The sequence below is a fragment of the Orcinus orca genome, chromosome 20 (assembly GCF_937001465.1).
Source record: "Orcinus orca chromosome 20, mOrcOrc1.1, whole genome shotgun sequence".
Lineage (NCBI taxonomy): Eukaryota > Metazoa > Chordata > Mammalia > Artiodactyla > Delphinidae > Orcinus > Orcinus orca.
The window spans coordinates 46,806,588-46,820,120 of record NC_064578.1 but is presented as its reverse complement, the minus strand read 5'-3'; the positions used below and the strand labels follow the sequence as shown (position 1 = coordinate 46,820,120).

Here is a 13,533-nt window from a genome sequence, read left to right as displayed (position 1 = left end):
TGCGCGAGGCACATCCCTTTCCCACACCGGTTCAAGCTTGCCTAATGTACGCAGGCGCCCTTCTCTGAGTCGGCCACCTCCCCTTCCTTGCGCTTGCGCTCTAGCTCTCTTCGAGTTCCTTTCTCCCTCTCTCACGTCAGTTCCTGTTTGTGGCGGGAGAAGGCGGTATTTCCGTCCAGAGGGTGGGAGGGGGCGGTAAGCGGGGGCTGGGGGGAGGGGGCGGGGGGGCCGCGCCGCGCGAGCCGTTGGGCCTGGCTCCGCTAAGGCGTTGCTGCTGGTGCTGCCGCAGCCGCCGCCGCCAGAAACACAAGGAGCGGGATCAAGCGTAGCGTGGCGATGGGCAGGAGTAGAACCCCGCCAGAGAGGCTGGGCGGCCGCCGGTGACAGGTGAGTGCGCCAGCGCGTGTCCCCAAGCGCCCCCCCCCCCCCCCGCGATGGTCGCGTCCGGACCCCCAGCAAAGCCGCGCTGGGCCGTACCACCGATGCCCACTGGGCGGGGACCGTAGTCCTTGAGCCCCCCCCTTCCGGGACTGAGTTGGGGAGGCTGCGCGGGGGCGGTTGGACTAGCCCCGAGGGGGCGGGGGCGGCGGGCAGTACCACTGAAGCTGCAGGGGGCGCATATCAAAGTGTGGGGACCGAACCACTGAAGGGCTGGAGGCGTAGACCCCTGCGTGCTGAGCTGGGGGTTGAGCCAGTGGGCTGGGAGGGGAGAGCCCGCCTGGTGTGCGAAGGCTAAGCCTTTGAGGGGGCGCGTCTTACCAAGTGTAGGGGGCTGTGGAAATAGTTCCTAGAGTGTGCTTAGAGAGGTAGGGGCTTCTGGGGAGAGAGCTGTATCTAGTGTGGCCCGGGTAGCGCCCTCTGGGTTGTACCACTGAGGTCCTGGGGGGAGCCATCCTTAGAACGTAGAGCCGCGGTATATCAAAGGAGGAGGGCTGTGATGTTTATAATTTTGAGGGACGGCGGGGGGACGGGCCCGAGTGGGTGTTCAGGGGAGTTACTTTGGGAGCGCTGTAATGCCGAGCGATGAGGAGGGGGTTCTGCCTCCTGTGTTTGGTGGGTGGAGCTTGGGGGTTTACGCTGAGCTGGAGGGGGAATCACCCTTTATTGAACTTCTTATTGACTTTGAGGGGAAGTGGATGGTCAGTGGGACTGCTGTCTACCCTAGAACCTTTTCATGTTATTAAACCTTATTTTAAGGTGTGTTGGGACACCTCTGTGGCAAATTCTTCCAGTGGTTTTGGCTGGGGCGTTGGGGGAGACGTCTTAGAAGCCGCTTGTTTTCTGAGCTTTCGGCTCCATATTAGGGAGGGGAGGGGTATGGAGCTTGGATTTGAGGATCTGTGTCCCTGGATCTGCTTAAGACTTGGGAGGAAGGAGTGCTTTGAGGGACACTTCTCCCCGAGGGGAGGATGGCTGGGACATCTTTATCCTTAGAATTCTGAGCACCCCTTTCCTCTCATTTGGAAGGCACTTGGGCTCAGCAAGAGGCCTGGGCGTAATTAGGTCTTCCATGGTCTGCCCTTGAACCTTGTTTACTCTTCCTCTGTCAGAGAAGCATCCGGAGCTCTGGCCTGAGAGTGGTTGGTGGTGGGTGCCAAGGGGCCAGGCACTACCCCAGGCCCCTCCATCCTGGCCATGAGGCCAGACACATGTTTATGTCTCCTTGGTCCAGCCGCTCATCATGTTTACGCTCCCCACCAGGCGATAACAGTTGGCTTCACCATTAGGCGGCAATGAGGCTGAGTGCTGTTTTCCCAGCTGTTCCTCTCTGCATAGGCCAAGGGGACTTGGTGGCGGTGCCCCTGCCCCACACTGACCCAGGGAGGCCAAGGACTTGGGGCGGCCAAATCCCCCACGAATCTGGTTTCTCACTGTGGTTGCTGGGTGGGAGCTTGGCTCCTCAGGCCAGCCTGTGACCTTGGCTTGCTCGGTAACCTTTGTCCTGGGTCTGGAGTTCCCGGAGGGCTGGCCATAATCCCTGATTGACCCAGCTAATGTGGGCTGGTGATGTGGTCAAAGGGGGCAGACAGTCGCTCTGGTCCACATCATCAGCTTCCTAGCTAACTGGCTTCCATGGGTTGTGGTTGCTGGAGAGAACGGTCCCTGAGTCTCTGTGAGGCCACGGTGGCTCTGTAGAATTTCTCTGCGCCAGGGGTTTCTTTCTCTGGTCTGCCAGCTTTTAGAGGGTTTGCCTGATGGGATTAACAACAGTAGTAAAAACAATAATCTTGAGACCAATGGCTGATATTTATTGAGTGCATTCTGTGTGCCATACACTGTTCAGAATGCTTCGCGTGGATTAACTTGCAGAATGCCCACAGCCTAGAGCTTTGTGTACTGTTGTCATGATCTCCACTTTAGAAGGGGAAACTGAGGCACAGAGTGGCAAATCATTTCCAGAGCTACTGAATTTTATTATTATTATTTTAATTTATTTTTAAATTTAGAAACAACACTCATTTATTTATTTTTTAGTATTTATTTTTGGCTGTGTTGGGTCTTCGTTTCTGTGCGAGGGCTTTCTTCAGTTGCGGCAAGCAGGGGCCACTCTTCATCGCGGTGCGCAGGCCTTTCACTATCGCGGCCTCTCTTGTTGTGGAGCACAGGCTCCAGACGCGCAGGCTCAGTAGTGGTGGCTCACGGGCCTAGTTGCTCCACAGCATGTGGGATCCTCCCGGACCAGGGCTCGACCCCGTGTCCCCTGCATTGGCAGGCAGATTCTCAACCACTGCGCCACCAGGGAAACCCTACTGAATTTTATTGAATGTTCACCCTATGTCAGGCATGTGACAGGCCTTTTACACACATTACCTCATTTATCTTTTATTCTTATTTATTTATTTATTTATTTTTGGTTGCGTTGGGTCTTCGTTTCTACACGTGGGCTTTCTCTAGTTGCGGCGAGTGGGGGCTACTCTTCGTGTGGCGCGTGGGCTTCTCATTGCGGTGGCTTCTCTTGTTGAGGAGCATGGGCTCTAGGTGTGCAGGCTTCGGTAGTTGTGGCACGCAGGCTCAATAGTTGTGGCTCGCGGTCTCTAGAACGCAGGCTCAGTAGTTGTGGTGCATGGGATTAGTTGCTACAAGGCATGTGGGATCTTCCCGGGCCAGGGCTTGAACCCGTGTCCCCTGCATTGACAGGCGGATTCTTAACCACTGCACCACCAGGGAAGTACCCCATGACCTCATTTAAATCTCAAAACACACCCATGGAGTAGGTATGGTTATGCCTGTTTTATAGACTCCTGTGAGCTAGGTAGCAGTGTGATACCCATTTTACAGATGAGGAAACCAAGACACTTGCTATGAAGTGAAATGATTTGCCCAACATCTCAAAGTTGGAAGTGGTAGAGCTGGGACGTGAACTCCTGGCCTGGTTTAGCCTCACAGTAAACTGCTTGTCAACATGTAACTGGAACAGTGGTTTAGTTGAATCCAGGGGTGGACATGGTGTTTCTGTCCATTTTTCAGAGTCAGAAATTGGGGCTCAGAGGAGGAATTGCTTTGTTCTAGGTCTGTCAGACGCTTGGGGGCCAGACTGGGGTTTGAATGAATTCTTTGCTCATGGTCCCAAAGCTGGAGAGGGTCTCTGTCACCTCAAAGCTCTTGTCCTAGACCCTGCCAACTGCGGGCATTTCCTTCCCCTCACCCTTGGAGCCTAGGGCTGCCATGAGCACCTCTGCCGGCAGCCAGTCTAGCAGTTTCTGGGCTTGCTGATAAAACTTGGTCCCTCCTCAGGGTTGAGCCAGGGCATCTTTTAACCTGGGGCAGAATGTCTGCTGGGAGCCGGGAGGAAACAGCAGGAGAGACGTATAGGGGGTGACACAGCTACTAGGGGACCCGTGTTTGAGGTCCCTGCACAAGGATGGTGTAGTGGGCATGTGTGCAAGTTCTGGTGCTTTCATGTTCTAGTTGTGTGACCTTGGGCCACAGTGTTCACCTCCGTGCAATGGGCTCAGAATGACATCCCCCTCAGGCTTTCATGAGGATTAAATGAATGAATCCAAGAGTGGCTCTTAGAATGGTGCCTGGCACTGAATAAATGCTCCGGTGGCAGTCTGAGGGCATCGATCCTTCCCCACCCCCCCACCCTCAGTCCTCTCAGGCATCATCCTGGAATCCAGCCCCCCAGCCTGGCCCAGCCAGGATCCGGGAATCTGCTGTCCTGGTTTCTAAACTCTGTAAAGAGCTGTACTGAAGTGCTTCAGTGCTTCAAATCCAGCCCTACCACTTGCTGCCTGTGCGACTCTGAGCATGTTTTCAATTCTTCTGAGCTCATTTCATCATTTGTGTCATGGGATGATGATAATTCCCTCCTGATAGGTTGTCGTGAAGGTTAAACGGGTTAATTTCTGGAGAGCACTTACAACTGTACAGGTGTAACAGTAAGCCTGCAGTAAACGTTTCCAGTTATCACTATTTAAGAAGAGTGCTTGGCACATGGTGAGCCCTCAGGATATCTTAACAATTGTAATTCTTATTACTTCTGCTAGGATTTTGAAGGCCCTTCCCAGGTTACAGAGCCTGGTCAGGTAACACCGGGAGGAGGGCAGGGCTGAAATTAGCATCTCCATTTTCCAGGTGAGGAAACAGGAGGTTCTGGAGGCTTGAGGGGCGGGGCAAATGCAGCCCCCAGGTCCCCGCCACCTCCTACACAGTTGCTGCCCGGAGCCCCTCCTCGAGGTTGAAATTCTAGGTCCTTTCCAGATGTTATACTCTGCTAAACCCTTTTCCTACTTGTGCTTTTATTGACTCTCCACCATAGCTCCCAGGAGTGGTGGTAACGGCCTTGACCTGGGTGAGAACAGTCCTTTTGAAGGCCGAGAGGCAGAAGGGTGGTCTCCAACAGGGAGGGTAGCAGCAGTGCTTATGGGAGTCAGGGGCCAGGCCTCTCACAGCCTCGTGGGCCTGGGCAGGAAGTGTGGCTTTGATCCCGAAGGCATTGCAGAGCTGAGGAAAGGTTTTCATTCATCCGCCACCATTTATTGAACACCTGTTCTGTGTCTGGCATTGCTTCAGGTGCTGGGGATACAGCGGGGCACTCAACAAAGGCCTTACCCCCGTGGAGCTGAGGGAGGGAAACCCTGAACCTGCTGAATAAACAAGGGGCAGGTTAAAGGGAGGTGCTTGGCAATTAAAATCTGGTGCGATGGGCTGTCAGCAAGGCCTCTGAGCTGATCTCAGATTGACAAGGTGACCTGAGGAAAAGGAACAGCCTTGGGTTGTGGGGGGAACCACAGTGCAAAAATTGCAGGGAGGACTGAGCTCAGCGAGGTGCAGGGACAGGCTGCGCAGAGGCCCGTGAGGCCCTGCGGGGTGAGGTGAGGTGCAGCTGAGGGCAGGCAGGGTCACTCAGAGCCTTGTAGACCATCTTGAAGAGCAGCTTGGTCAGATTTAGGGTTTTAGAAGCTGCCTTTTGCCATATGAGAGGTTCTCAGGCTTCTGCCTGGCGTGGGGGTAGATTTTAGAGCCGGTCAGGGAGTTTCACATGCCTCCCACTTCCCCCTTGAGTAGAATCTCTGCCGTAGAAAGAGCGAAGGCCTTGTTGGGTGCCTCCCTCCTCTGTGGTTTTCACACTGTGTTTCCCAGGGCCCGTGGCTTTTCCCTTTAGGGACAGATGGCGGGGCTCAGGGGGCTGATTTTCTGCCCACCCTTCCCCAGCCGAACAGCTAATATCAGATAACAGCACAGAACAACAGTAATACCTGCTAAAAACTGTACCTGCTGATTCTGCCTTCCACTCAGCTTGTGGCCTGAGGGCCTGCAACGTTCCTGGCGCTGCTCTAGAGCTTGGAAGACTGGGCCTTATGGGCCTGCCTTCTACTGGAGGCAAGTACCCAGCAAACAAACGAATAATAGGGCATCAGGTTGTGATGAACGTTTCAAAGGCAAAATGAATGAGGGTCAGGGGAAAGAGAGAGTGGGGATGTCATGTTTTAGCTGGAATGATCAGGGAGGGCCTCCCTGGGGAGGTGGCCTGTAGGTAGGACTGGTGTGCAGTGAAGAGCCATGGGAGACTTGAGTGAAAACCCCTCAGACCGAGGAGGAATCAGCTGTGGTTCCCACCTCGCAGGGGTGAGAAATGAGGCCTGGAGAGCCTCGGTAATCTGTGCAGGGTCCCCCAACACTGACAGGCTTTGTATTTGGGCAGAGTGGCTCCAGAGTCCCCCCAGCCCAGGAAGGTGCTTGGTAACCGTGGACTTCTAATCCCACACAGGAGCCTGGAACTTAAGGCTTAGCGCAGTAAGCAGGAGCCTGGCTGTTGATTTTCCCAGGCTCAGTCTGGAGTGTCTTCCTGGAAGGAGCAGAGCCCCTCAGAGGATGCATCCTTGGGCCTCCAGAAATCCCTTGGGATGGGGGGGATGGAAAGGAGTATTTTTCTCAGTTGATCTCCAAGCCTCTGGGGGACCCAGGGACACCCCTCCCTGGGCCCCTCTTCAACTTCCCAAGAGCTCTCAGTGGAAGGCTCTCAAGCACCAGGCCTCTGGGCTGCACGGTGGGGTGGTTCCGTGGCAGGCTCTTCTGGACAGCCAGCCAAGCAGCAGGAGGCCCAGCTTGGGGAGACAGCCCTGGGAGCAGACCAGGAGGGAAGGAGGGAGGGAGGGAGGGAGGGAGCAGGGGAGGGAGGGGTGGTGGAGTGGGAGCTCGGCCTGACCCCTCGGGGGCAGGACCTGCTGCCAACTCGGCACCCACGTCAGGTCCCGGCTGTCCTGGGTGCGGGAGCAGGGGGCAGCAAGCCAGGGCTGGCCGAGGAGAGACTTACATGTCGGAGGTTCCTGCAGGAAGTTCCTCAGGCCCAGCTGTCCTGCCCAGGAAGCTCTTCCGCAGATGTTGTTTCTAAGGGTGAGGCCAGAAATCCAAGGCTGCCTTGGTTTGCCACCTTGTGGGCCCTTTCCAAACGGGCTGGGGTGGCTGCCGCTCCTTTGCCCCCCTCCCCAGGCCTTTGCAGCCTGGTTTCAAGGTGTTCATCATCTGTGTAGTGGTCCGGGCTGGGAGCAGCCAACCTGAGTGTGAACCCTGCTCCTGGCTCCTGTCTTGGTTGCCATGCAACGGTGGGGGCCTGATTTCACCCCTTGGAGATGCATTTTGCTCAGCTGACGGCACATCCCTGCCGAGAGGGGCTGTAGGGAGGATTCAGGGAGCTAACGTGTCAGAAAGTACGTGGCACGGGGCCTCCAAAGAAGGTGCTCAGTGGATCTGAGCTGCTGTTGCTGCAGGTTGTCAGGCTGGGCACCTGAGAGCAGAGAAGGGGCTCTGGATGTGGCCAGCTCGGGCTTGTTGGTTGGCAGGGAAGCAGTGGCAGGCCACTTAGCTGAGGTTCCCACTGGAGAGGGCACCGTCGCTGAGCAGGGGCTTGGCCAGACGCTGTGAGCACTCCGTGCATGCTTTCAGACACATGGCAGACCGTGAGGTAGGCAGCAGCCACCCCATTTTGTGGAGAGGAAATTGAGGTGCAGAGCGCTACATAGACTGCCCGTGTTTTGCTGAGAGCTGGCATGGTGGGCTCTCTGTGCCAGGCACTGCTCCAGGGCTGTACATGCCTGCTTCCCACCACGACCTGGGAGCTCGGTGCAGCTCTCCTCCCCAGATGAAGGCCCGGGAGGTCATTGGATTTACCCAAAGTTAAAGTTTTAATAGGTGACAGACATGAAATTTGAACCCAGCTCTATCTGGGGTCAAGTCTGCCTTTTTAAGACTGGCTCTTCTGCCTCCGACCAATGCCACGGCCACTGTTTCTGGGATTGTTATTTCTGTTCTTTTTTGCTTTCTCTTCTTCTAGACAGAGCTGGCACAAGGAAAGCCTCAGTTGTCCTGGAAATGAGTGAGTTAGATCCACTTGATGCCTGTTTGGGAGAGAGGTTGCGGCTGCCTCTCATGCCCGTGGGGCCCTGACCTTGGCCAGCTCCATCCTTCCCCAGGGGCCAGGGGGAAGGGATGAGGGTGGAAGGCACTGATTCCTGAATGGCCTCTGGAGCCAGCTTTGGCTGTTTCTGGTCATTTGTGTATTCCATTCTCTCACCAGATAATTTACTGAGTACCTACTTTGTGCCATGTATAGTTCTGGACACCAGGGAGCAACACCTAGTCTAAAGGAAGCCGCGGAGAGGTAATGTTTGCCTTACTGGTGCTCTGAGGAAGGGAACAGAGATCTAAGCTGGCCATGGCGGGGGGGGGGGGGGGGGGGGGCGTTGGGGAAGTCTCCTGAGGTGAGGCATTCAGGAATGGGCCAGGCAGGGTAGAGTCTGGATAAAGGCCCTGAGGTGGGAGGTACCTTGATGTGGTGATACTGAAAGTAGGCCACTGTGGTGGAGCTGGGGGAGAGGGAGGGAGCGGAGGATGGCGGAACCCAGGTTGTTCGGGCAGGTCTGGGGTCCCCTAGGGTCGTGCTTCTCAAACTGGTGTCCAGAGACCTAGGTGGGGGGTGGCTGGTGAGGGTGTTGAGCATGTGTTTTGGGGTGGTGTCTGCGAGTTACCTGCTTTCTTTCTAGCTGTGTGTTTTCATTTATATGATATTTTTTAAAAAGTTAATATGGGCATGTCATGAATCATCTGGCTGATTCCTTTTAACCAGCTACTGACAGTATTAACATAGCTGCCACTTCCATAGCTCTGGCTAACTGAGGCTCAGGCTGGCCCTTGACTTTGGAATTCACCTTGTGTAATTGCTTCCTGTCTTCCAAAGCGCCGGCCTCACCCCCAACTGTGCTGGAAGCACGTTTCGTTGGGTCCCCACGACGACCCTGGGTTGTCAAAAAAGTCATCTTTTGAAATAACATAATAAATGCTTGGTCTGGTTGGTATTAAGATCAGATTTTATAGACCGAGGATGCTGACGTTCAGAGAAGCGTCCCTTGCAGCCTGGAAGTGGAAGTCGGGATTTGAGTCCAGCAGGACTCCAGGTATGGGTTTGGGCCTCGGAGCCCTGTTCCAGCTCCCTGGGGTGAGCAGGTCAGGGTCGTGGCTCGGGAGTGATGGTGTAGCATGGGAGCGTCACCTGCAGGGGACGGAGCGTGGGAGCGTCACCGGCAGGGGACGGACGGTCCAGCCCTGGGCCTGTGAGCATCCATGGTACTTGGCTCGCCCTCACCCCCGCCCCTGCCTTCGGCTCCTGGTGCCTCATTAAGAGAGGTTCTATAGAGCTACACCTCCAGTATGCTAGCCACTAGCCATGTGTGGCTACTTAAATTTTAAGTAGTTAAAATTAAAGTGAAAATTTAGTTCTTTCGTTGGACTAGCCCCAGTAGCCGCATTTCCATCATTACAGAAAATTCTGTTGTCTAGATCAGCCATGTCCTGCACTCACCCACTGTTATGGTCTTGGGCACACAATTTACTCTCTCTAGGTCTCTGTTTCCTCTTCCAAAGAATGGGGATAGTAATAATATCTACCTCACAAGGTGGCTGTGAGGATTATTAATATGAATCCAGGCCTGGCACGTTGTGAGCACTCAGTAAATATTAGCCCTGGTGAGGATCCTGCCTGTTTGTTCCAAGGTGCCCTAGGGATGACGTGGGGACTCACACCACCAGGCCCTGCCTCAGGGCTCGGCTGGGGAGGCAGGCAGAGGATGGCGGTGCGGAGCCGCTCCTGTGAGGGAGGAACCCCTCAGCCAGATGGGAGGGGCCGTGTGAGAGAGAGAGAGAGAGAGAGAGAGAGAGAGAGAGAGAGAGAGAGAGAGAGAGAGAGAGAGTGTGTGTGTGTGTGTGTGTGTGTGTGTGTGTGTGTGTGTGTGTGTGTGTGTGTGTGTGTGTGTGTGTGTGTCAGGGTGGCCCTGTTCTTCTGCAGGGCATCGAGGATGGTAAGAGAGGGCTGGCTGGGGTGTGGGAGGGGCCCGGTTTCTTGAGAGTGAGGGTAGAGGGAGGTGGAAGAGGCTCAGGCTGGGACACCGTGATTCAGTCTCCTCAGCTGTGTCCTAGCTGTCCAGCCTTCCTGTCCTCAGTTTTCCCCATCTGTGAAGTATGGGTCCTTGTGGTCCCCAAGTGAGCCAGGTGGTGGGAGTGTCAGGCCAGTGCATAGGGCTTCTTCTGGGCACAATTCCTGGAGGAGAAGGCTGGGATACAGCTCCTGCCTCCCTGGGGCCAGGGGATTCCACACATTGCACCCTCTTCAAGCTGACACTTGCCATCTCTCTCCAAGCAATAGCCACAGCCCTTTGTTGGTTTTTTGTTTTTGTTTTTGTTTTTTGTTTTGGCTGCACCGCGAGGCTTGCAGGATCTTAGTTCCCCGACCAGGGACCTGGGCCCTGTTAGTGAGAGTGCCGAGTTCTAACCACTGGACCTCCGGGGAATCCTAGCCACAGCCCTTATAGTGGCCTCCCAGGCCCTGCCCAGCCAGGTCCCCGGCTTCCTCTGTAGCCACACATGCCTCGCTCCCCTCCGCCGCCTCCTGTGTCTCACGCAGGCCACACCTGGCGCTGTTCTTTCTTGGCCTGGCCCATTCTCCCCCAGGTCTCCAAGTGGCCGCCGCATCTCCTTCAGGTTTGTGCTCAGATTCCACTGTCTCAGTGAGCCCTGCTCTGACCACCGTTTATAAAATTGGAAACCCTCGCCCGCTTCCCACACACCTAGTCCTCTGTATACTTCTTTTCTCCATAACATTTGTCCTTCTGGTGTACTGTATAACTTATCTGTTTATTTAAATTATTTGTTTTAATGCCTGTCCAACCGCCCCCCACCCCATAAATTCTTCCAGGACAGGGAGTTCTGTTTTGGTCACTGCTGACTCTCTGGGGACCAGAGCAGTGCTGACGCAGCATGGGTGCCATACTTGTGGAATGAGTGAATGCAGGTTTTTTTGTTTCCCCTCCACTTGGCAGAACTCTGAGCTCAGAAGCTGTGGTTCTGTTTGCCACCCCCACCCTGAATTGATGAAAGCTCTGGGCCTGGCCCTGGCTGTGTGGGGCTGGGGACACAGTACAGACCAGGACAGGCCCTGTCTCTGCCTCGCGGAGCTCTGAGTCTGGTGTGGGAGGTGGATAATTAATTATACGAGTGACTGAGCACGGTAGAGGTGGTAAGTGCTGTGAGGGGACAGGAAAGCCGAGCTCTGAAGGTCTGTGACTTGTGAGGCAGGGGGCAGTCAGGGCAGGTTTCCCTGAGGAAACAGGGATTTGGCAGATGAAGATGGGTGGGGGACTAGCATGTGCAAAGGCCCTGGGGTGAGGGAGAGAGAGCGAGCAAAGAGCTAAGGGGACAGTGGAGGGGCAAGGAGAGCATGCTTACCAATGAGGCTGGAGACCAGGCAGGGGCCACCTCAAGTGGGCCTTTGTGGCCTCCATAAGGGCCTGTGACGTGATCCCAGAGCAGAGCTGTTTCTGGAGGGTCCCTCTAACTGCGACATGGTGCTCTCGAGTGTTACGGGTCTGTGGCCAGGCAGACTCAAACATTTGACATGATTTCTGTGGGTGCTGAAAGGCGGGCAGAGCAGGGCAGTGTGGGGCTGGTGGCAGGGAGGAGAAGGAAGTCTGCTCTGGTGCTTATTCTTGTCCCAGTATTGTTTGCAGCCCACCCACGTCTTCAGCCTGCCTCCAGTCTTACCTGCTCCAAGTAGACAGATGGGGCAGTTGTGGGGAGCATGTAGTGCTCAGGAGAAGAAAAAGTGTCTTCAATACTGCCTTCTTACCAAAGAGGCAGTATAGGTAAAAATTCACATTACAGAAGCGTGTCATGTAGGAAGTGATGGTCCCCATGTCTCCACCTGCTGGGGAAATGCTAACACCTGATAGGTGTTGAGCAGTCATCGTATTGGGCTCTGTTTGAAGGCCTTTATGTGGATAAATTCATTTAATCCTCACAGCAGCCTTGGACCTTTGCTCCATTGTTATCTCTAACCTTCGGATGAGGAAACCGTGGTGGAGAAAGGGGAAGTGATTTGCCCAACGTCACACAGCAAGTGGCGGAGCTGAGGTTGAAATGCATTTGGTTCCCGAGGTCACCTTCACTCCTGCTCCCATTATTCTGCCTCTGTTGGCTCTTTGGCACAGTTCCTTCTCTGCACATGACGTTTAACATATACCTCGTGCCCTCCCGTGGAAGACACCGTTCCCCGTAAGATCCACTGTTGATCACATAACCACTTTTCTGAAAAGGATGCTGCAGATGAAGTTTATACGTGGTTTGTGAGATGCACGTCCATCTCAGTATTGTCAGCCTGTGAAAAAATAAGCATATCGGAATTGAGGTGATGTGGTGCATACACGTTTGTGCTTCAGAAAGGGATCAGGTCGACGTTGTCTTGTGCCGTGAGCACACTGAACGCTGACAGGCAGTGTCAGCATGTCACGTTGAGGTTGGTTCTTGTGCATGGCATGCCTGCATCATGTTCTCTCTGGTGGGTGGACCTTCACCGAGGGTTGGGTGCTTTGCTGGGCTCTTCCCACACATGAGCCTGTGATGGAGGCCCTGCTGTCATCCCCATTGCATTGCAGAGAAAACTGAGACTTGGGGAGGCTATAAAGTTGACGGGCAGGGACGTGAATCCAGGTGTGCCTTAACTCCACAGGCCACTTGGGCCCCTGTGGTCCCAGCCCAGCTCCATACTTCCTGATCAGGTGATGGGGCAAGTTATTTCACCCCTGTGACTTAGTATCTTCATAAAAATGGAGATGATAATAAGAGTGCCTTGGGAATTCCCTGGCAGTCCAGTGGTTAGGACTCTGCTTTCACTGCCTGGGGCCTTGGTTCAATCGCTGGTTGGAGAACCAAGATCCTGCAGTCCGTGTGGCGCAGCCAAAAAAATGAAAAAGAAAAAGTTTAAATATAATTATAGAAGGAGATGGAAAAAAAAAAACACTCAGCTAAAGAGTGCCTGCCGCATAGGGTTTCTGCGAGAGTTGAATTCTCATGTACAAAGCACTTAGGTGTGCCTGGCGTGTGCCAAGTGCTGCGTAGGCATTGGCTCTTTCGTACTGGCATCATATTAACCGTTGTGACGATACCAGACCCTTGTTGTTGGCATTTAGTTTGCTTCCTGGGTTTCACTATTCCAGCAACAGTATTCTCAGAACAGCAATTCTCACCGAGGGGATGGCTTTGCCCCCAGGGGACATTTGGTCATGGCGGAAGACACTTTTGATGGTCAGAACTCCGAGGGAGGTTGAGCTGTTGGTTTTAGCAAGTAGAGACCAGGAATGCTGCTAAAACCTCTTACAGTTGGCAGAACAGCCCCATGACCAGAATTATCTAAATGTCACTAGTACCGAGGTTGAGTAACCCTGCCTGAGAACCTGTGTGCACCTGCATAAGCGTTTTCTGCAAGAGAAATTGCTCCAAGGACATGTGCATTTTCCACTTTATCAGTTTTGCTAAAGTGCCCGCACAAAACACGGGTCCAGTTCACAGAGCTGCGGGTGGTGAATGAGGGAGTCGTTTCTCTTGCCCTGTGCGCCTTTCCTCCCACATTCCCACCGGCAGACCTGCCTGTCGAACCACAGGTTCATATTGTCTTTGAATTTCTCTCCTGAGCAAGTCCTCCTGGGACTTGTAGGTGCGGCGCAGATTACAGAGCAGGTGACAGAGGCTCCTGGGGGGTCAGGG

General features: G+C 54.4%; 1 protein-coding gene across 4 annotated transcripts in view; it reads left to right on the top strand.

Moving 5' to 3' along the window:
• The first annotated feature begins 210 nt into the window (after positions 1 to 210).
• Positions 211 to 13,533, top strand: part of AKT2 (AKT serine/threonine kinase 2) — a 51,956-nt gene continuing 38,633 nt past the window's right edge. For 2 of the 4 annotated variants that reach the window (XM_033430955.2, XM_049703722.1), the window contains exon 1: positions 211 to 387. The gene's annotated coding sequence lies outside the window, so the exon portion shown is untranslated. Of the gene's footprint in view, positions 388 to 8,020; positions 8,105 to 13,533 lie in introns of those variants that run through there. The other 2 variants (XM_049703725.1, XM_049703723.1) reach the window with 2 other exon arrangements.